Source organism: Hypanus sabinus, chromosome 12 (genome assembly GCF_030144855.1).
Source record: "Hypanus sabinus isolate sHypSab1 chromosome 12, sHypSab1.hap1, whole genome shotgun sequence".
Lineage (NCBI taxonomy): Eukaryota > Metazoa > Chordata > Chondrichthyes > Myliobatiformes > Dasyatidae > Hypanus > Hypanus sabinus.
The window spans coordinates 82,762,333-82,786,627 of NC_082717.1; the positions used below are offsets into that span (position 1 = coordinate 82,762,333).

At 42.2% G+C, this 24,295-nt stretch overlaps 1 protein-coding gene across 1 annotated transcript in view; it reads right to left on the bottom strand.

Moving 5' to 3' along the window:
* Positions 1 to 24,295, bottom strand: part of slc24a3 (solute carrier family 24 member 3) — a 324,655-nt gene that overhangs the window by 79,938 nt on the left and 220,422 nt on the right. The window lies entirely within an intron of this gene.

The following is a 24,295-nucleotide window of genomic DNA, read 5'->3' on the forward strand; positions in this document are numbered from 1 at the left end:
AGAGAGTTGTAAGATTAGTCAGCTCCATCATGGCCACTAGCCTCTGTAGTATCCAAGACATCTTCAAGGAGCGGTGTCTCAGACAAGTGACGTCCATCATTAGGGATCCCCACCACCCATTACATGCCCTCTTCCCGTTGCTACCATCCAGAAGGAGGTAAGAAGCCTGTAGATAACCCACTCAACGATTCAGGAACAGCTTTTTCCCCTCTGCCGACTGATTTCTGAATGGACGTTGAATCCATGAATACTACCTCATGACTTCTTTATTTCTGTCTTCGTACTACTTATTTAATTTAACTATTCAATATACATATACTCACTGTAATTGGTTTTCTCTAGATTATCACGTGCTGCATTATACTGCTGACGAAAAGTTATCAAATTTCACGAAATACGCCGGAGAAATTAAACCTGATTCTGGTTGAAATTACTTCCAGCAGTTCTTCCCCATTCAAAGGAATGAGCTCACTAGACTTGTTCTCTGTCTAGTCTAGTTAATGCCCAGTGGACACTATATATGAAATCTTTGGAAATTTGTACTTCTACCCTAGATTCCTTAAGGACTTCACCTTCAAGCAGGGGGAAAAAAACAGAGGTATTTCCTGCATTTCTACAGAATAATTAGGCCTTTGTTTGGTAATGAGGTAATGTTATGTGTTTGCGTTTTAAGGAAATGGTTTAGAGGCCACATGTATCCCTGAAGAAAAAAAGTGTAGAGAAAATGGGAAACTACCTGTGCCCAAGAAGTTTGCTTATTAAAAACCTCTTACCTTGATTAGTAAGTAATTTATACCCTTTCTGAATTTTATGACAATATAATTATCATACTGAAGTCAAAAAATACACGACCTCCTTTCACTCAAGTTGGGTAATAATTCACTCAAGATTAATATCTTTCCACAATTCACGACAGACCGACATTATACAGGCAGGAGAAAGTTACAGTTTAAATTGCCCTAATGATGAAAGCGATGATTCTGTATTAGCTAGACTCCTTACACCTCATCTGCACTTATTCTGAAGCACCCCAGTGCACACAACTGAAATATTGAACAGTAACACAATGCTCACCCACATTTGTGAAAATATAATTTGCATTACTGATTTTTCTCCTAGCATCTCTCCTTGTGGAGGGTATTCTATTGAAGGTGAACAGCCACATCACTGGAAAAGTGCAAATCTTATATCGTTTTCTAAATAACTCCTTCTGGACAGCTTCTGATTCCATGAATTTCCTCTAGAAAAGAAATCTCATTCCCAGAGCTGGGATAAATTTGAATAAAAGTCATTGTCCTAAAGCATTAATTTTATTTTGCTTTCCAAAGATGTTGCCTAATTTGTTCATTCCATGTTCTTGGTAAAACCTTTAAATGTGTTTGCCAATAGTAGTGTTTGGAGTTCAACTGCCCAGTCCAAGTCCTAGTAACTACAAAGCTCTTTTTATATCTAATACTAAGCAGTTTACATAAATCATCACATTAGCAGAGGGCAGGACAGATGTTGCTTACCGAAACAAACATATTTAGATCCTGCCTGACACCGAACTATTACAATTGGAGATATTTTCACTTCAGCTCAGCAGAGAAGCTAATGGTTTGCTGGCTGCCTGAAGGGTTTGAATGGTACATGTCAAGAAAATATAGCAACAGTAACCAATTGAAGAGAAAAGCCCTACAATTAAATATATCACTGACAACATTTCATAAACACAAGAGATTTTGCAGATGCTGGAAATCCAGAGTAACACACACACACACAAAATGCATGAGGAACTCAGTAGCTAAGGCTATGGAAAGGAATAAAGAAGTGACATTTCATGTTGAGACCCTTCAATGTTGGCCCAAGACATAACCTCTTTATTCCTTTCCGTGGATGATACCTGACCTGCCAAGTTTCTCCAACATCTTGTGCATGTTACTCTGACAGTTTAAAAGTATGTGCACCTGTCTATCAAGTGTTGCTGTGGCTCCGAGTGCCAACGTCAGGCTGGAACCAGGAAGATTGTGCTGGAGTTTTCAAATCTCAGGAAAGTACACAATTTAAAAAAATCTATTATCCTCATCTTTCTGTGAAGTTTATTGAATTTGCCCAACATAATTGAAAAGCTGACGAGCCACAAGCTGCACCCGTATGAAAATAAATCTTGTTAAGCTTCACTAATGACGGAATTTCAAATGACTGCAGTCTGTACTCCTCACATTACTCTTGTTGTCCGGCAGTAAATAACTTTCTCTTATCTAATGTTACATAAACATTTTATTATGGTGTTGGTACTCCAGTGTGACTCTGAAAGGTTCAATCGTTCTGCTATGCCCTTGAGTGGAGGGGAAGTAACAGGTTGCGAACAAATTCAAAGAGTTGATGAGTCATACTTTGTATGATCCATTTATTTCCCCCAAACCAACTGAAAAAGCATAAAAGATAATCTGGTCATTATAATATTGTTGCCTTTGGAAACTTGCTGCAAGAAGATTCTGCTGTCTTTCCCACATTACAGCACCAGCTACAGTTCAAAAGTACTTCCCGGGCTTGGTGAAATGTTTTGAAAAGTCTTTAGTCATGAAAGGCACAATGTAAAGTTAAGATTCCTTGTCCTACCTGTTTAGAGTGTAGCAAAATACCAGCAGTCAAAATTCACCCCTCTTTGCAACTGTCACAACAAGGTATCAATTCTAAACTTCAGCATGAGAGAGGTTCGACCTGAAGCATGAACTGTTTCTCCCTCCACAAAGTCTGCAGAACTGTTGGAAGATTTCCTGCATTTTCCATTTTCTATTACTAAGTTCATGCAATTGCTGTTATATTGTGGAATTAGTGATGGCAACTGAGAACAAATTTCTACACCCACATGCCTATATCTTCAGTAAAAAAAATAACAATCCTGTGAATTTAATCAATTCCTGGCTCAAACAGGCATAGCGAGAACTTTGTAACTTGAACTTGACAGCTCCACCCAAGGTTCAGTTCAGAGATTGCTGAGATATATTGTGTGACCTTTGGAAGTGATGTAGTTTCTTACAAAGAAGGAATTGCCAGAATGTAATTAATGAATGTATCCTGCATCACTTACAGAATGTGCCAACACTGTTAACTGGCAGCATTGACGTGCCAAGATAAGCTCTTTTATGAATGCCAGCAACAACTTACAATTACACAGCAACTTTCTTGTTGCAAAGATCCCAAGGTTCTTCACACAGGAACCATGTCAAACGAGATATGACACCAAGCCATGAGGTGGTAACATGGCAATGCAGGGTAAGGATGGAATGGAAAGATTTGCTTTGCCTTTCACGTGCACATTGAAACATGAAACGCAATGTGTCATTTGTGTCGAATCAAATCGGCGAGGATTGTGCTAAGGGCAGCCTGAAAGTGTTGCTACACTTCCAACACCAACGTAGCACGCCCATGACTTACGTCGTCAGAATGTGAGGGAAAACAGAGCACCCTAAGGAAACCCAGACAGATACGGGGGATCGCAGAAACTCCTTACAGACCACAACAGGAATCAAACCCCAATATGTGATCACTGGCACTGTAATGCAATTGCACCAGCCTCTACGTTACTGTCCCACCCTTTGATAAGGTTTTAAGGAACACCATAAAAAGAGAAAAAAAGACAGAGAGAAAGCTTAGTAGTACAACTTTCAGTGGCAATTATATGGAGGCCAATGGATAGAGGATAGTAATTAAAGGGTAGACAAGAGGCTAGGATTGGAGGAGCTCTGAGATATCAGGCAAATGTGAGGTTGGTAGGTGTTAGAGAGGGGCAAGGCCTCCAGGGGACCTGAAGACAAAGATGAGAACTGGAAGACTGAGCTGTTCCCTCTGCAGATCAGTGCACAGCTGGGCGATGAGTGAATGCGATGTGGGTAGCAGGGCTTCTAATAGGCTGAAGTCTTGGCGAGGGTGGAGGAAGGGACAGCACTAATGAAGGGCTTCACCAGAACGGCTGTGACAGGGGAAGTACTGGGGTTGCAGACAATGGCTCGGGGAGTTCAATTCAGGCATCCTCTGTGAGGGGTTTCTCTACGTCTTCCCTGTGGAATGCATTGATTTTCCCCAGGCGTTCTGGTTACCTCCCACAGTTCAAACCGGGTAGGTTAACTGGTCATTGTAAATTGCCCCGTGATTAAGTTAGGGTTAATCGGGGTAGTGGGCTGCTGGGTTGGAAGGGCCTTTACAAAATAAATAAATGGAGCCCAAAATCAAATAGCAGCACCTTGCCAATAAGACCTCAGTTCAAATACAACCGGACATCATGCTTGAAAGTTTCCTCCCTACTAAAAGCAAACTCCACCTCTTAAGCAAAGCAACAACATGCTCATGAACGTGTGCCGAAGTTAGGAGTTAAGTTTCAAATGAACGTGCGAGTTGAATCAGTTGGTCCTTAAGGCAGATGCCAATGTTGCCCCTTTGATGAAAGCCGTCTGCATCTCTGGCTTCAGTTTGATGGAATGTGTCTGACCAGCTACAGCATACAGTTGCTGTTGGTCTGCGAGTTGCCCCCACCCCTGCCTCCATGCTTACATTCTACATGTCCAACATCTGGAAGAAGTAATGAGGGAATTAGACGGGATGGTCAAATTTATCAGCTGTTCAAAGTACTCAAAGCATTTTCCTAATCAAAAACCGTGAATCAAACAGTAAATACTTCCAATCAGGTTTAAACCTTGAATTACCTTGTGCTTGGTGGATGCAGAGTTCTGTATTCTCAGCAAATGTTCTTAAGCTCATTACTGTACTGTAGTGATCCAGGTCTGGGATCCTTCCCTCACCTCAGCCTCTGCCCAGGTGCTATCACATTTAGTACCGGAGTCAGATCTAACCAATTTCTCAGCTTGCTCTCCTATTTTCTGTAGGGGAGGTGGCTATATAGCAAAGATCTGACGGACCTGTGTTTGAAAACCCGTACACTATTTCTCAAGGGTGGCATATAAATGATAACTGGTGTCCTGCAAATATTGAATAACTGGAAATGCGAATGAGTAAAAACTTGGATGTTTCATATCATTTGCAAATGATATTTTTGTAAATAACTTAGTTTTGTAAGATTGTTCTGTAACTAAAACGAGGATATCTCTTGATACCCCCATCCACCCCATCTACTTCAATGCCACATGGCACAAACCATGGGTAGAGCATACAAGATGAAACCGGATTGCTGGACCAGTGCACAGAAGCACCATCCCATTCCTCTTGCGTCAGATATTTTCATCAGTGTCACAAACAACAGAACTCAAAACAAAGCATAAAACTCCACATAGCATTGGTCTCACTGGACCACAAACATGTGTCTTGTTAAAAAGCAGGCATTAACCCACTGCATCTTGGGGGAGGGTGCACCCCATCTGATTAAGGGTCATCAGTGGAGCAAGGCAGGTCTTTCAGTCCAGTGACGAGCTTCAGAGATTTACACTGAACACAGACCTCCGGATCTGCTGGAGTCTGGACACATGGAAAGATCTAGATTAGAAGCGATTACTAGCATGCAGCTTTTGTTTAGGACAGTGCTCTAATTATTTGGAAATGTCAATGCAAATGAGCAACCCACCAATTTGGTTCTTCAAACAACAGCTGGACCTGTGAATCATGCATTACTTCAGACCCAGCTCTTCAGGAAGCTGGAAACTTAGATCCTTGCATCTGCAAAGAGATAAAACTGACATCTATTTTATTCCTACATTCTTTCTTATCCAATTTTGAACTTGGCCTAGAAGACTACTATTGTCATGGCAGGGCAGGGAAAGAAGTTTTCAAAGATTGAAATCTGAAGGGCAAGCAGAAATCTGGAAGTGGGAGCCCATTAGCTCAGAGGCCTGGTGTTGGAGGGCTGGCTCTGTGTGTCTGGGTGTGTGAGTGGAGGAGGGGAGAAGGGGCCCAGAGATTGAAGGTCCAGAGGCCTGGGGTTTTAGGACTGTCTCTATGTGTGGGTGGAGAGGCTGAGATGGGGTCTGGAAATTGAAGGCCCAGAGGCCTGGGGTTGGAGGACTGTCTCTGTGTGTGGGTGGAGTGGGTGAGATGGGGTCTGGAAATTGAAGGCCCAGAGGCCTGGGGTTGGAGGACTGTCTCTATGTGTGGGTGGAGAGGCTGAGATGGGGTCTGGAAATTGAAGGCCCAGAGGCCTGGGGTTGGAGGACTGTCTCTGTGTGTGGGTGGAGTGGGTGAGATGGGGTCTGGAAATTGAAGGCCCAGAGGCCTGGGGTTTGAGGATTATGTGTCTGGGTGTGGGGTGGGAAGAAGAGGCTTATTTTACTGTTGTTGTTTTGTTGCTTGTTGTGTTCTGTGTTGTTCTACCAATTTGTTGAGTATTGTGTGCATGCTCTTTTGGCACCAGAATGTGTGGCAACACTTGGAACTACCCCCAGCACATCTTTCAGGTGTGTTGGCTGTTAATGCAAGCGACACATTTTACTGTATGTTTCCAGGTACATGTGAATCTGAATCTGTATTAACTTCAATTTACAGGGCATCTTAAAAAAAAACTGTCCCATAACATTACCTTTTTTTTTAAAAGGAGTTACAGTATATGACACTGGCTTGGACAAAGAGGTAGGTTATCCACATTACTTAAAGGAAGGCAGGAGAATTTTGGGAGCACATTCTGGCATCTAAGGTACTGGAGGTTGAAGACATTGCAACCAATGATGGACCAATTACATTTGAGGAAAAGCAAGAGGTCTGAATTAGAAAAAAAACATATTAGTGAAGATTGTTGGTCTGGAAGAGATTAGAGAGCTAGGAAGAGATGAGAAAATGGGGGCTCAGCAAACACCTTGAAGAACTGAAGTGCTGTTTGGCCAGGTGATTGTAAATCAGCAAACACAGGGGTGATCAATAATAAGGCCTGGTATGAGTTCGGAGATGGGGAGCACAGTTACAGATTTTGGATGCCCTCGACCTCAGAGAGGAAAATACAGTAATGTGTGTCGGACTTTCAGGGCTGACTTTTCGTCATTTACATCTGCCAATACGATCAGTTCTGATGCATGCCACTCCGACAAATGGATGCAGTTCTGTGTGCCTAACAGGACAATCACACTAATCTGAAATGCCACGCCTAACATTTGCTCAACTAAAAACTGCCGAAAATAGAAGCGACAAACTTTGTTGTCGAAGGGACTGATCTTCAATTGAGTGGCACTGAGTTCTGGAATTCCAGTGTTGAGTTATGACGGTCATAAACCAGTTAGAGTGTTGTAAACATATCATCTGTTAGACTAATGTGAGACTCTGTATCATCAGCTCACTGAAGTGTTGGGAATGTCTCTCGGAGTCTCTGTTTACATTCAAGGCAGATCAAACACTGGCAGGACTAATGCTATTAAACTCCAGTTTCTTTCCCGCTGATTTTACTTTTTTTTGGATGAAGGGAAAGTACACTTCTGATAGATTTCACTTGGTCGTCCAAACACACTGCAGGGTTCAGTGCAGATGGAGAATTTTAATTGAAATTCATTTTTTCTCCCTGACAACCGAAGTGATGTGCAGACTGCAGAAAGATGTCTGAAATCTGTTTTGAATTCTTAGCCCATTGCCAAAAGATAGCTGGCAAACGGACCTTATTCCAGCAGAGCCCCAGCATCTAAGCATCAGTATTATTCATTGCAACCAACCCGCTGGGTCACTGGCAAGCAAGTATTAAAACATTTGGAGTCGCTATCAATTGAGTATGAATATATGATATAATAGCCTGAAGGATAACTGCAATGAAAACGATGTACTAGCTGGGGTGAATAATGCCAGCTCGATACTCTGTGCAAATATCACTGGGCTGTCAACACAACAAGAAAAAGGAAAAAATCCTAGTCACATTAATTGAAAAAAATAAGAAACATGATGCCAACCTACATCATTGTGATAAAGGACTGGTATAACGTCCTACAGCAACATATTTATTCCACGGACTGTTTCATTGTTCTTTTCAAGACTCCCAGTTAGCTGTAACTCACCTCCTCACCCATATCCCTAACATTGCACACAGTGTATTCAGACCCATTTACTTCAAACTGCTGTACATAATTGTGTACTCATACCAGAATTGTTGTGTATTTAATATTTCAATAATATTTGAGCAATATTGTTTGATTAAGCATTCGTTGTTTATATAATGTTGCAGGTTATACGTAAAAGTACGTGACTAGCACACGTCATTACACCACCATGTCGCCACTTACTAAAAATAAAACGACACTAAGAAATAGCCCCGTGGTGGTTGCTCGCTGTAATTTTTTCTTTAATACTATAATCTCTCTTACATACTAAGAATTAGAGAGGGTGCAGAGGAGATTTACCAGGATGCTGCCTGGAGCACAGAGCAGGTCTTATGAGGATAGGTTTTGCGAGCTAGGTCTTTCCTCTTTGGAGGGAGGGAGGATTAGAGGCGACTTGATGGAAGTATACAAAATAATAAAAGGCATAGATCGAGTGCACAGCCAGAGACATTTTCCCAGGCAGAAATAGTTAATATGAGGGGGCATCATTTTAAGGTGATTGGAGGGGAGCATTTTACATGGAGAGTGGTGGGCCTGTGGAATGCATTTGCCAGGGGTTCTGTTAGAGGCAGATCACTGGTGACAATTAAGAGATTTTTGGATAGGCACACGGAGGGCTATGTGGGAGAGAAGGGTTAGATTGACCTTGGAGTAGTTAAAAGGTCAGCACAACATTATGGGTCAAAGGGCCTGTACTGCTCCATTTTCCATGCTCCAAAAGGCCTCCCGCATTGGAAGGAGACCAGCCTGTCGGTGAATATTGCAGAAACTGTGTCATGTGAAAGGATGATACAAAGAGCTCAGTCAAATTTCCAGAGCATCACACAACTGTGGGGAAGGGGTGACCATCATATTTCTCTCTGGATAAACTTCCCAGGGCTTTTCTGTCAAATGAGATGTTTCAGAGTAATTTCCCATCTTTCAACACCAGACCACAGGATTTTTATTGGTGCAGCTTCATTGCACACGCGAAGTAATTGTGAGAGGTCGCCATCTCATCTTTATCAGATCATGAAAAGTTCACCCCACACCAGTGATTGGAAACTGAACTGAAAGAAAACTACACTGTTGCCAGTTCCCCCACAGATTAAATATTAAACCAAGATGATAACCCCTGACCTGGATAGATAAGTGGTGTAAAAACTAAGCAGTGCTAGATTTCAGATTCATTTATTTAATCACATGTGCATGAAAATATGCAGCGTCCAATCCAACGCTTATGTCAACAATCAACACAGCCCGAGCATCTGTAATGGGGGAGCAGCCACACATTCTGACACCAGCATAGTACGTCCACATTACTGGGCAGAACAACACGGAACACAGCAAGCAACAGAACAGCCAGAGCTAAAGCCAGTCCCTTTCCTCACTCCTACCCGGTCCTCCAATACCAGGACAGGCCGTCTGCACCCAGCAGCAGACTCATGGATTCACAGACACTGGGCTTTGATTCCCCCGGTGTGTCAAAGAGTCCTCTTTCAATGAGAATCATTCTTAAAGGGGGTAGCCCATACTTCTTTAATGGAAATATAATCTCACGTTTCATTCACAAGTTGGTGCAAAGTGTCCAATATTACAGCATTGAATACATATCAAAAATATTTGGTCAAGGGTAAACTGGAACAGTCACAGCTGATAAAAAGTGCTATGTAAAGGCTTGGTCTTGAGCTATATATTTTTACCTTGTCAACCAAGATACCAGAAGGATAAGCAAAAAGCTCACTGCTGAAGGAACTCAGCAAGCCAGAAGCTTTCTGTGGAGGAAAAGGGATGACTAATATTTCAGGTCAAGTTCTTGCAGCAGGATACAATTCCTGATGCAGGATGTTGACCTGAAATACCAGCCGTCCATTTGCCTCTGCGGACGCTGCCTGACCCGCTGAGTTTGTCCAGCATTTTATTTCCTTGCTCTTGACACAGTCTCGTGTCTACGACAATGATAACAACACTGCGTTACCTTTGGAATCAGTATTTCTTCAAATATCCAAGTAGAAAAGGAGAAAGATAGTCAGGAGCATTGTTATTCCAAAGAAAACCAGTTGATGAAATAAAACATATGACATCCAGTGCAAGGACATCACAGTACAAACTCTCATCTGTGTTTGCTACCAATTAAGTGTGAATCAGATTAGATACATCTAATCTGGATAATTAGTGATATTGTTAAATCAATACCTCAGGCACACCACTTCAACATTACATCTGATGAGCACGAAGAGCAGAAACAATCTGCTCACATCAATTTATCTCAGACATGCACTTTAAGGAAGACACCTGGATCTCATTGGCTGTTAAAATTGTTTCAACACTTCAGATTAGTGACACAGCATCTGAACCACATGAATCTCCTTTTTACACATCTGATTACAAAGTACTCCTTTCCCTTCTGCTTGATGACACTTATTAATTTGCCAGGAAAATCAGAGGGTCATGTCTCCAAAAAAGTGTTTGATCATGCCAAGTGCCAGTTACCATTTGCATTCTAAAAGGAACTAATTAACAATCAGTTTCGAGCAACATTAATCACCTACAATGCTCATTTCCCACTTCCCGTTGTCAGAGAAGACAGCAACAAGTGGTAGCTGATGTGAATCCTAAACTCTGTATAGTAGAGTAATTAATAGTGTGTTATGGCAGACTGAAAATAGACCAGTTTCAAAACAGCGGAAAGAACTAAGTGAAATAAAGTGGACTGTAGACCACTTTACTTTGTGTTTTACTCAATAACGAGATACTGGCAGAGCAAGCAAGACACATTTGCCATCAATAAGTTTATGATGATGTGAACTAGATCCTGAACCTCAGAGATCCCCAAAAGATGCAAGGAGGATATTTTTAAAAAGTTGATCATCACAAATTAAGACAAATTCAGAGCCAAAATAAATCCAAGCATTTTGAAGTCAGACCTGTTTTCTTTTGTCTTTTGTAATCACCTTGAATTTTATTGAACCACCTTCGAACAATGACGAGCCCATCGATCCTTTCAAGAGAATAAGTGGATGGAGTTTGATTGTGTATGGAATTGATGCACCATCAATAACTCTTGGAGACTGGAAGTGAACGACAGCAAAAGGGAGCATGACATCTCGGAGACTGAGGGAGGAGCAGTGCCCCAATCGCCTTTATACAGGGGTCTGTGGGAGGAGCAGTCAGCAGAGGGGCATATCCAGACGGGTATACATTGTTTACCACAGGAATGTAACAGAGTGGGTTTAGAAACATAGAAAACCTACAGCACAATACAGGCCCTCCAGCCCATGAAGTTGTGCCAAACATGTCCCTACCTGAGAACTACCTCGGCTTTACCCATGACCCTCTATTCTTCTAAGCTTCATGCATCCATCCAGGAGTCTCTTAAAAGACCCTATCGTTTCTGTCTCCACCAACTTTGCCAGCAGCCCATTCCACGCAATCACCACCCTCTGCGTAACAAAACTTACCTCTGACCTCTCCTCTGTACCTACTCCCAAGCACCTTAAAACTATGCTCTCTCATGCTAGCCATTTCAGCCCTGGGGAAAAGCCTCTGACTATCCACACCATCAATGCCTCTCATTATCTTGAACACCTCTATGAGGTCACTTCTCATCCTCCATCGCACCAAAGAGAAAAGGCCGAGTTCACTCAACCTATTCTCATAAGACATGCTCCCCAATCCAGACAACATCCTCGTAAATCTCCTCTGCACCCTTTCTATGGTTTCCACATTCTTCCTGTAGTGAGGTGACCAGAATTGAGCACAGTACTCCAAGTTGGGTCTGACCAGGGTCTTACATAGCTGCTACATTACCTCTCAGCTCTTAAACTCAATCCCACGATTGATGAAGGCCAATGCACCATATGCCTTCTTAGTCACAGAGTCAACCTGCAAAGGAGCTTTGAGTGTCTTGTGGACTCGGACCCCAAGATCCCTCTGATCCTCCACACTGTCAGGAGTCTTACCATTAACCAAATGGATTGCTTTTCTTAACCCAAACAAGAGAAAATCTGCAGATGCTTTTCTTAAGCCATGCTTTCCTATTATCTATGTCATATTATTGAAGGAGACAAATCTCAAGATTGTGTACTTAGATACATACTTTGATAATAAATGAACTTATGATCTTATGCTCTTTGAACTTTGGAATTGCAGAGAACTAGGACTGATCTATACTACAGCATTACGAAAAATGCAGTATGAAATATGGCCATTCTTTCCCTGTGACTCCTTAGCTGCCTTCTTTTTCTCCCCATATATTCACTATTTTTCTTTTTAAGATAATGGTTGTGTGTCTATTATGGCAATCAGAATGGTTCTTGTGTTTTAATAATGATGTGAAAGATGTACACACAAATTTGTGCTTTTTTTTGTGTCTTCCCTAAGTCTCTATTCCCTTGTTGTCAATTCAACAACCAGGCCATTCAAAAATGTCCAGAATCCCTAGATTTCAATCAGTTCAGCTATGCTGATGAGGAGGGCAGCAATCTTTCTTGACTTTCTCCACAGCAGTAACCTCTCGTTCCCAAACTACCTTCAGCATGTTATTTTGCTCCAATCTTCTTCTCTAACGAAGCATTGTATGTAATTATCAAGTGTGGTCTAACCAACTTCTTGCACATACTCAGCATCTTTCCTTTGTGAAAATAGAGCATGCAACATCTTTGGGATTATTCATAACCTCTCTCTAGTGAAATGTTCATCTTCAAAGCCTCTAGCACATAAGCATGTGGTAAATATAATTCAGAGCAAAGCACATCCTGCTACCGAGAGCACATTTTCAGTCACTGAAGTTCTGTAATGTCCCTGCACACCACGGTTCCCACCTCTTTCACAGTTAAGTCCCTCAATGTTTTGGGTTGAAATACTTTTGTTTCTTGTTTTTTCCCAAATTAATTTTCCACTACGTAAGTGCCATCTACTTGGGAATAGGAGAATAGAGGAACCTTCAAGTCTTTTCAGTTACTCACTGAGATCAGCCCTGGTCTGCGTCCCAAATTCCCACCCCTACCTATTCCCCCACATCAGTAAACCAACAATTAATGAAAATCTCTGACTAAAATTAAAAATTAACTTGGCATCAAATTCTTACTAAAATTAAAAGTTTTAGTTTTATTAATTTGATTAAGTTGGCAGCAAACTGTGAATTGTTTGGATTCAGTTCATTCATCATCTCATTGTTTAGAATATGTTTCCAACACCATGCTTCTGATTATTTTATTAATATTCCATAATAACCCATATTATAATTTATCAAGAATGGAATCTTAATTTCTCCTAATGTCCTCATTTCAGCAACATGAAAGCTTTTGAGCTTGAAAATCCATTTAAAATTAGCTGCCACTTTTGCAAGGTACAGTATTAACATGATTCAAACTTGTGCTCAGAATTATTGCAGAAAAATAATTAAGTGAAAAACGTGCATTATTTTCAATATCTTTAAATGGCTTTATGCTAAGATTTGCAATTGTTTTCGATTAATTAGTTGCCTTAAATAGGGACGCTGATGTAAGAAAAACAATTAAATTCAACATTATTTCTCCATGTGGACTTCTGTAGCAACATCTAAGATCTTTCAGGCAATGGGAGATGAAGCAGTTTCATTTATTGGCTACACTCTCCAGATGATGGTTTTCGTGAAAGAAAAAGAAGAAATTGTACAGAGTAATTTGCAAACTGAGAACATATCAAAATGTTTCACAGCTAATTTACATTTTCTGTGTACGTTATTATGTAGAAAGTGAGGCAGTCAAATTGTTTATGGCATAGCAGTACCAAATGAATTTTAACAGTACAGATTAGAGAGCCATCACTGGTTGAGCTTGTGAACCTTTCTGTACGAATGGGTATGGTGAAAAGTGTTGCAAGCAAAGTCTCATGGTCAGTGTGATGCTATTCAAAACCAAAATGATTGTCAAGGATTGAGATATACCTGAGGCCAATATGCTAACTTTTCAATGATATGTTAATTTTTTTGAATTATAAAATCCAAACACTCAGATCCATAAGACTGTAATATACAGGAGCGGAAGTAGGCCACTCACCCATTAAGTTTGCTCCAGCAGTCAATCATGACTGATTTATTTTTCAACCCCGTTCTCAGGCCTTCTTCCTGTAACCTTTAACCCCTTTACCAATCAAGAACCTTTCACTCTCTGCCTTGAATACGCCCAGCCTCTTAACTCAACAGTCCTGATGAAGGGTCTCGACCCAAAATGTCAACTGTTTACTCTTTTCCATAGATGCTGCCTGGCCCGTTGAGTTCCTCCAGTATTGTGTGTGTGTTACCCATATAGCTCTGGGCCGTGGGAAAGCTGAGCACTCGTTGGAAACATACATAGCCAGTGGGAGAATGCACAAACACCAAACATCAAGTGAGATCAGAACTGAATGCAAGTCCCTAGAGCTAAGGCAGCAGTGCTAATTGCTATGCTACTGCTATCCAACCCATGCCGCTGTGTTGCACTATTCAACCAATCAAATACCACTGTCCTTCACTATCCAACCAATGAAAGCCACTGTGTTGTACTATCCAATCAAAGTCTCTGTGTTGCATAATCCAACCAACAAAGCCAATCTATAACCAACCAGAGACCAATGACTTAAATTTATTTTGGTACTCAGCTTGCTTGAATTGGACGCAGTGTTCAGTTCCACGGCACTTGGATCAGATAATCAGCATCTAATGGAATTTAATGTAAAAGTTTTGTTTTTTTAAACAGATGTTAGTGACACCGACCATGTTGCATTACTGACTGTATCCTTGCAGACAGCTGTGGACAGACGAGCCACTTCAGGTAGATAACAAGCCCAGCTACAGAAACATGCCTACTGAGCCAAGGGCCGGTGATAGAGTTATAGAGTAATACATTGCCATAAAGACCCTTCAGCTATGCTGACCAAAATGTTCATCTATGCTGGCACTTATTATCCTTGTCTGACCCAATCTAAACCGTTAATTTCTAAACCTTTCTTATCCATGTACCTTACAAATGCCTTTAGCATGTTCTCATTGGTATTGGTATTGGTTCTGTCTCAGTCCTACTCACCTGACCTGGAAAATCTGGTGGTTAAATGTTGTCTATTTTATCTGCTGAGGGAGTTTTCCACCATCATCCTGGTAGTGGGGTACATTTCACCTCAGGCCAATGTCAGACAGGCACTGGAGGAGCTGAGAACTGTAGTCAGCAGGCATGAAACTAGGCGTCCTGATGCTTTCTGTATCACTGCAGGAGATTTCAACCAGGCCAAGTTGAAGAAGTCTCTGAATAACTACCATCAGCATATCACCTGTGGAACCAGTGGAGCCAAAATACCTGGCCACTATTATACCACCACCAAGTACGCTTCCCAGACCCACACTTTGGAAATCCTGATCCTCTGGCTATATTTCTACTCCCAGCTTATAAGCAGAGGCTAAAGACCGCAGCCTCAGTGGTGAGGACTAAGAAGGTATGGGCAAGGGAGGCAGAGCAGTGCTTGAAAGACTGCTGTGAGTCAATGGGATGGACAATTTTCAGGATTCATCTTTCAGTCTGAATGAATACACCGCAGTTGTCACCAACTGTGGATGAGTGACCTGTGACCTGTGACCTGTGTGGATGAGTGTCTGCCTTTGAGAACATACTGGACATACCCAAACCAAAAGTTGTGGATGAAACAGGAGATTCGTAGTCCATTGAGGGCTAGATCTGTGGCATTCAAAACTAGTGATCCAGTACTATACAAGTACAGGTATGACCTATGAAAAGTTATTTTAAGAGCAAAAAAACCCAATTCTGATTGAGGCCAGAGAAAGAATTGGATGCACGTCAGCTCTATCAGGGTTTGCAGGCCATTACATCCTATAAAGCAAAGCGAAACCTAATGAATGGCTGTGATGCTTCACTCCCAGATGAGTTCTACACCTTTTATGCATACTTTGAAAGGGAGAATAAAACAACATTTGCATGAATCCTTGCAGCATCTGGTGACCCTGTGGTCTCTGTCTCGGAGGCTAACGCCAGAGGGTGAACCCTTTCAAGGTGTTAGACCCTGATGGTGTACCTGGTAGGCCTCCGAAAACCTGTGCCAACAAGTTGGCAGAAGCATTCAAGGACATCTTCAATCTCTCACTGATGCAGTCAGACATCTCCACCCGCTTCAAAAGGTTGACAATCACACCAGTGCCCAAGAAGAGCAGGTTGAGAGCTACCTCAACGACTATTGCCCAGTGGCACTCATATCTGCTGTGATGAAGTGCTTTGAGAGGTTGGTTGTGGCTAGAATCAATTCCTACCTAAATCAAGGAGCTGAACCCGCTGCAATTTGCCCATCACCACAATAGGTCTACAGTGGATGCAATCTCACTGGCTCTCAACTCAGCCTGGGATCACCTGGGCAACAGTAATACCTACATCAGGCTGCAGTTTATTGACTATAGCTCAGCATTCAATGTAATCATATCCTCAGTTCTAATCAACAAGCTCCAAAACACAGGCCTCTGCACCTAGATCCTTGACTTCCTCATCAGGAGTCCATAGTCTGCACAGATGGAAGTAACATCTCCTCCTCACTGACGATCAACACTGGTGCACCTCAAGGATGCGTGCTTAGTCCACTGCTCTACTCTCTCTCTCCATCCTCAATTGTGTGGCTAGGCACAGCTTAAACGCCATCTATAAATTTGCTGACAACACTATTGTTGGCAGAATTTCAGTTGGTGTCGAGGAGACGTACAGGAGCGAGATAGATCAGCTGGTTGAGTGGTGTCACAGCAACACCTTTGCACTCAATGTCAGTAAGATCAAGGAATTGTTTGTGGACTCTAGGGAGGAGAAGTTAAGGAAACACACTAGTCCTCATCGAGGGATCAGAACTGGGAAGGATAAGCAGTTTCAAGTTCCTGTGTGTCAGCATCTCCCAGAATCCTTCCTGAGCCAAACATATTGATGCAATTACAAAGAAGGCACAACAGTGGCTATATGCCATTAGGAGTTTGAGGAGAATTGGTATGTTACCGAAGATACTGGCGAATTTCGCAGATGTACTGTGGAGAGGACTCCAACTGCCTGGTACGGAGGAGCAACTGCACGATTTCAAAAAAGGCTGCAGAAAGTTGTAAACCATGCCAGCTCCATCACGGGCACTCGCCTCCCCAGCATCCAGTACACCTTCAAAAGGAGATGTCTCAGAAAGGGTACATCATTAAGGACCCTGTCACCCAAGGCTTGTCCTCTTCCCATTGCTACCATGAAAGAGGAGGTACAGAAGCCTAAAGATACACACTCAACACTTCAGGAACAGCTTCTTTCCACCGCCATCAGATTTTTGAATAGAGAAAGAACCCATGAACACTAGCTCAGTATTGTTTCCTCTCTTTTGCGCTATTTATTTAAATATATGTTTGTCATTTTGTAATTTATAGTTTTCAATTATATATTGCAATGTACTGCTTCTGCAAAAACAACAAATTTCAAGACATATGCCAGTGATGTTAAACCCACTTTTGATTCTGATTGTACCCGCCTTAACCACTCCCTATGGGAGCTTGTTCCATACATGCACCACTGCCTGTGTGAAAAAGTTGCTCCTCAGGTCCTTTTTAAATCTTTCCCTTCTCACCGTAAGCTTATCCCCTCATTCCTGCATTCATCTGCACAGGTTCCCCTCAGAGCCTGTCACTACAGGAGAGCCATAGCACCCCTGAAAGCTGCAAATTCAAATATCCTTTAATAGGCAGCAGAACCTGTCAGCTCAAGTTAGAAAAATTGCTTGAAACCGTTAAATATAAAGAATAAAATAATATAATTCTTTAATGTTATAAATAATATTTGTCATCCAGCATCGCAGTCTGCAGAAAGCAACCAAGCAATGGAAGAAATTCATTACTTTGCGCAGTCATTTTCAACAATGTCTGATTACTCAGCCTTAAAAGGTTTTATTTGTAAACCTTAACACTATTATCCTGCATGTTCTTACAAGATTGGATTTGGTCTCAGCATGAAATGGGGCAACTTGTATCCTTGTACAATCTGTGCCTTTCAGTTGATGGCCTGGGAAGAAAGGAATTAATCTAGTACAATCGTGTGTTATCTCCCAGTAATTCACAATGTTATCAGTAGTCTTCAAAAGAAAACCAGCACGCTTATATTGTACAGAGCAGTGAATTTAATAGGCTCACTGTCTTTTCAAGATCCGTGCTTAATGCCGTGCATTGACTCATGCGTGCTCCTGACCTCTCAGCACTGACTCACTGTGTCCTGGGTCCGGAGTGTTGCACCATCCTTCGCCGCATTTGTTGTCCCATCAAAAGACTTATTTCCTTGTTTTCAGACATCAAAGATCACAAACATCAACAGTACTCTGATTCTCACGCTCTCGTGGATCTTTCTCCTCTTTCTTTTCCCCTAACCTCACCTCTCCCTTACCTTGCTATAACCCATCTGCTCTTTCCTCTTCTGAGCCTGAACAATCTGTCCTCAGCAGGAGATACTTCCTCCCCTACATCCCCTTCTCAAAGAATTCTGAGCCTCATATGAGCCTCTGCCTCCATTTCCTTGGACAGGAGTCCTCACCTGGGATTGCGGACTCTCTCTCCAGAAAACCTGATGCACCTCAATCTAACTGCTGACGTGACATTGGCAGACTCAGCTTTGGTCTTGCCCAATCAAACCTACCCTCCTCTGAACTTGCAGCACACCACTTAAACTTACTGTCGGGGTTGGTGCTGTTGTGGCTTGACAAAATGACCTTTACCTTGCAAAGGCTGAGTCAAACCACCCAGTGGACCAGCGCCACTAATCAACAGGCCCATCCAGACAATCTCACTTCCGCAGGAGAGCGTCTCTCCGGAACGCCCAAACCCACGGTCCCCCTGCACAAACCCGGAACCTCCTCTCTGAGATCCACAAGCAGGATTGTTCTGGCAGACTCATTATTTAATCCTTCTCTTACTTCATTGAATTTGCTTCATACTATATTGACTATTTTCTTCCTCTCCCGCTCCAGTCCCTCGCTACTTTCATGCCTCACAACTCAAGTGTTCTCGGACACTCTGACAGGTTACCAGCAGGCTCACGCACACTTCCATCCCACACCGGCATATCTGAAAACCCTTCCACTATCTTCCTTAAGAGACCTAGCTAGCCCCCACCATCACTACTCCACAATTGCCTGGCCAAACTCATCCTTGCATAAAGTGATATTCTTTAAAATTTCCCTGACTTTCTCCAATCAAATATATGGCTAAGGGAGCTAACATGGACCCAAGTTTTGTCGGTCTCTTTATGGAATATCTGAAATAGTCCTTTTTAAAAAAAACATCCTACTCAGCCCTCTCCCTCATGTCTTTTTTTCCCAGCAGGGTATATTGGTGCTGCTTCCTTCACTCGTTCAAGTCTCAGGAACGTCCTCATCTTTCAGCCTGCCCCCACCCTCACATGGCCAAATCTCATTCTTCAACTCTTTAATTACACCATCTTAATCTCAGAGCAAAGCTAAGTGACAAACAACTATTACAGGCCTCTAGGCGTCCATAGATACTTGGACAATAAACTTGAACTGCTTCCTTCCATTCAGTTTCTCTGCCTCCATCATGTCTTTTCAGTTGACGAGACTAGACCAGTGTTTCTAAGGTAATTCCCTTAACCTGAAACTCCTATTATCCCCACCTTTGCTTTTATTCTCTCTCCTCCCTGTCAGAACAAAGAGAGGGAATCCCTTGAATTCACCTTCAAATCTTCCAATCTCCATATTCAATAGACAATGCTCACTAATTTTTACCACCTTCAAAAAGATTCTATCACCAGACACGTTCCTGTAGTCTACACCTACTGTTGTTACCCTTCTCTCAGCTTTCTCCCATCCAGGAGATGCAACACTTGTCCTTCTCCACAAAACTTCCCAGCACCCAAGGGCTCGAGCAGTCCTTACAGATGAAACAGCAATTCAGTTGCCCTGCTTCCAATTCAGTGCTTTGTATTTGATGCTCTGAATATGGTCACTCCATGTTGGGAAAAACATAGATTGGGTGGTGACTGCTTTGCAGAATGTCTCCGTTCTGTCCCCAGGGTGACTCCACGGTCTTTTAGCTTCTCATTCTAATCTACTGAAACCCAACAAGAGTTTAAGGAGCAATACACACAACGTGCTGGAGGAAATCCAGCAGGTCATCTCCTCATGGAGGGAAATGGACAGTCGACATTTTGAGCCGAGACATTGCATCTAGGGCTGAATACTGAATTCAACAATTTCACATAACCAGCCTATCCTGTTGTGTCAGAAGCGAGCAGTTCTGATGCAAGGACATCCACCTGTAACATTAACAGTTTTCCCTCTCCCACAGGTGACAGAGGACCCACTGGGTATTCCAGTTCAGATTTCAGTATCTGTTGGGTCCTCCCTCTTAGCTCCGACAAGTTTTGATTTCTCTCTAACTTCCATCAATCATCCTCCTCTGCTTACACCTCCTTGGGAGAGATCAGTTATGATTAACAAGCATCTGGAAAGGACACGAAAAGCAATTGTGTCACCCTGGCTAAACTTGGTCTCCGCCATATCACAGACATTACTTCCCCTTCCCTGCTCTGAAACTTAAAATGCTTGTGCTGCCATTTCTCTGGTTCTATTGAAGGGCTGTCAACCTGAAGTGTTAACTGTTTCTTCCTCCACAGACGCAAACTGACCTGCAGACTATTTCCAGCACTTCCTTTTTTTTATTCACTTTCAAGAACATAAAATTACTTTGGAGAACTAGCAGAAACAAGGTGGAAGGTCAAAGTTCACACTGTATGCGTTGCCAGCATTGAAGCAAGAAAAACTTCAATTTCACTAGAGGTCATAGGTTAAGAGTGAAAATTAGAACTAGAAATCAAAAGTTAAGGGTAAAACTAGAACTAGTGATTTTAGGTTAAGAATGAAAGGTGAAATACTTAAGGGGAAACCTGAGGGGGAATTTCTTCACTCAGAGGGAGGTGCAAGTATGGAATGAGCTGCCAGTGGATTTGCTGGATATGGATTCCATTGCAACATTTAAGAGACACGGATGGGAGGGGTATGGGGAGTTACGGTCCAGGTCTGGGTCGATGGAACTAGGCATAATTACATTTCAGCATCATCTAGATGGGCCAAAGGGCCTGTTTCTGTGCCGTAGTACCTTATGATTCTATGACTAATCTTTAGTTAGGCAAAAAGATCAGTGTTAGTCATTCACTGGCCAAAGGACCACCAAGTGGGTCAGCCAGCACTTTACAAAAGTCACCTGAGTTTCCCCACTATCATTTTCAATTAAAGAGAGCTCTAGTGGCTGAAGGGATCCATTTTCCTGACTGGATACTGCGCTTTAATCATTATGTCAAGGCAATTCCCAGTTCTCAGGCTGCCAGGGAAATTTATCCTGCACAAGGCAGAACTCCTGTTACACAGTTCATCAGATGTAGACAAGCTCGGAGCTATTTGAAGCACATAAAGCTTCAAAGAACAAAAGAAAAAGCTCCAATTCACACAGTAATCTTCACACATCAGATGCCTCAAAAATGGTTCCAGAATGCGCTCAATATAGGGAAATCCAGTACGCCAAATCTGATTATAACAAAATCCACAAAGAGACAAACGATGGAGGTGACACAAATTTTAGAATTTTGACTGTGCAATCATTGTTGGACACCTACTTCATCAGGGCAATGGGGCCTTCCACCCAAGAAGCTTTCCAAAAGGTAAGAATATACAGACACTTTCAATCACTCCTGCAGCACAAATTTTACGCTGAGCAGCATCTTTATTAAATAAACCTTCAGAGGAAACAACCTTACGATCCGCAGCAATTACAATGTGGTGAACTACATATACCTGTCTGGACACGCCTCCCCCTGCTGACTGCTCCTGTGGCTCCTCCCACTGACCCCGGTATAAAGGCGATTGGAGACACAGCCCCGGCCTCAGTCTCCAGGATGCAGTGTGGTGGTCAATTGCTGCTCGTTCTTTCTTCCAGCCAATAAAAGCCTATATCTCGCCTCACGTCTCCAAGAGTTATTGATGGTGCATCATACAATTAAATGGATAACGTCATTATTTAACCCATGACTCTGCTGCACCCCCAACTCCATTTTTCACATTCAGATTCTGATTAGCTCATTGATGTACAAAGATGCAATGGATTTCCTTGCTTGTGTGAAGCAAAAAGTAAACAGAATACATAGTTATAATAATACATGAACAAATACAGCAATGAGTGCAAATCAAGAGAAAGGTGACCTATTCCCTGCCCCACTTCCACATTCTTCCATATTATATATTTTAAAACCCATATGAAATCCACTGCAACTCTTGCTGTACAGTAGCTTCTTTATCAACAGCGGCAGAGGCTCACCTTACTTTACAGTTTACCTTGGTAATTATCATTTTCCCAATGCCCAAATCGTTTATATTAAATTAAAGTACTTAACATCCACTCTGCTCCCTTTATAATACAGACATGCAAGAAGTCAAGCATGAACTTGAAGTTGAGATTTTAACTTCCCACGAGCCGTAAACTTTAATTCCATTTATTGGTGAGGTTTCATAAATTTGCACCACAACCTTTCAGAAGGGAAATGCCAATGACATCCTGCAGGAAAGTGTCAACTACAGCCCCAGCAGGCATTAGCAAACAGCTTCAGGCACTCCTGGAACTTGGAGCTGTGAGAGTGTGAATTAGTCTGATGGTAATCAAGGAAACACAGAATAAAACTGTGCCACTCAGAAGTAGCAGGGGCAAAATGTTTCAACTGTTTATGCAGGAATTTACAGCAATGAATAAAGCTGAAATCACAGCGTCTTGTGAATAAATACATCAGACTGCAATGGTCCACCTTCCCACTATTGTTAACTTGGTATGTAACACCAACATTTCTAGTTTCAATAAAATTTAATAAAAATTCCAGGAATACCATTTAGTGGGCACAAAGTATCTTGCAGGACTGAAATCTCCAACTTTAAGTAGTTCACGCCTCCTTTTTCTTTGCATAAGAACAGGTAATTTTGCCTGCCATTATTTTCTATTTTTTATACATTCACATTGTACAATGGGCAAAGATGCTGACTGTGATTTAACTTGCCCCTATCAGAGAAGTTTCCTTTGCTCACTTTTGCTCTCCACCTTTTACTCTAATGTTGGTGTCAAACTGTCTCTTTCTTTCTCAGTTCTGATGAAGGATCTCAGACCAGGAACTGTTTCTCTTTCCACTGATGTTGTCTTACCCACCGAATACATCTAGCATTTTCTGCTTTTAATTGTGGTTTCACGACCAGTTGCCGTGCATTCCTTTGGCAAAATTAGCAGAATTTCAATTACTGCCCCAGTATAATACAAATAGACCCAGTGATCAACAATGAAATGTCAATGTCTTATCAACACACATTAGCTGCGACAACTTAGTGGAGATAAACTTGTGGCAAATGCAAGCAGTAGCAGCATGAGAACGGCACACGTTAACTCAGTGGTCATTTTATTTGGTACCTCCTGCACTGAGTCTATGCTTGTGGTTTTCTGCTCCTGTGGGCCATCCACTTCAAGGCTTGACATTTTGCACATCACTGTTGTAATGTGTAGTTATTTGAGTTGCTACTGCCTTCCTGTCAGCTTGAACCAGTCTGGCCTTCTCCTCTGACTATCATTGCCCAAGTGTTTTTGCCCACAGAACTGCCGCTCACTGGCTGTTTTTTTAATGTTTTTCTCTGTAAACTCTAGAGACTCTTGTGTGTGAAAATCCCAGATCAGCGGTTTCTGAGATATTCAAACTACCCCCGTTCCACGGTCAAAATAATTTAGCTCACACTCCTTCCCCATTCTGATGTTTGGTCTGAACAACAGCTGAAACTCTTGACCATGTCCGCATGCTTTTATGCAATGAGTTGCTGCTACATGATTGGCTGATTAAATATGTGCATTAATGCCCAAGTGTACCTAATAAAATGGCCACTGAGTGTAGTCTGTCTCGTTCTGCAAGCACTGTGTTGTCAGATTTAAAATGTGCAATCAAATAATTGGCTTCCAGCAGCTTCCTGTTCTAGGAAATGTCATTGCCTGTTACATCACTGTGACCTGGAGCCTTGAAGTCTAGCATGTTCATGCATGAAGAATGAGTATTTCCATGCACTCTGGTGTGAAGAATAGCTCAGGTCGATAGTGGAAAGACCTGTGGAAGCAGCAAAGCCCAAAGGCACTAGACGCAGACCAGCATCACTTCAGGTCACAGTGACGTAACTGGCAAGCAGCAGGTATTGAATGAAAGAAAAGAGCTGGGTTCATCAACAAAACTGGCTTTCACCTTGTTTTTCCCTTTAACCAGTCGAGCTCAATCAAT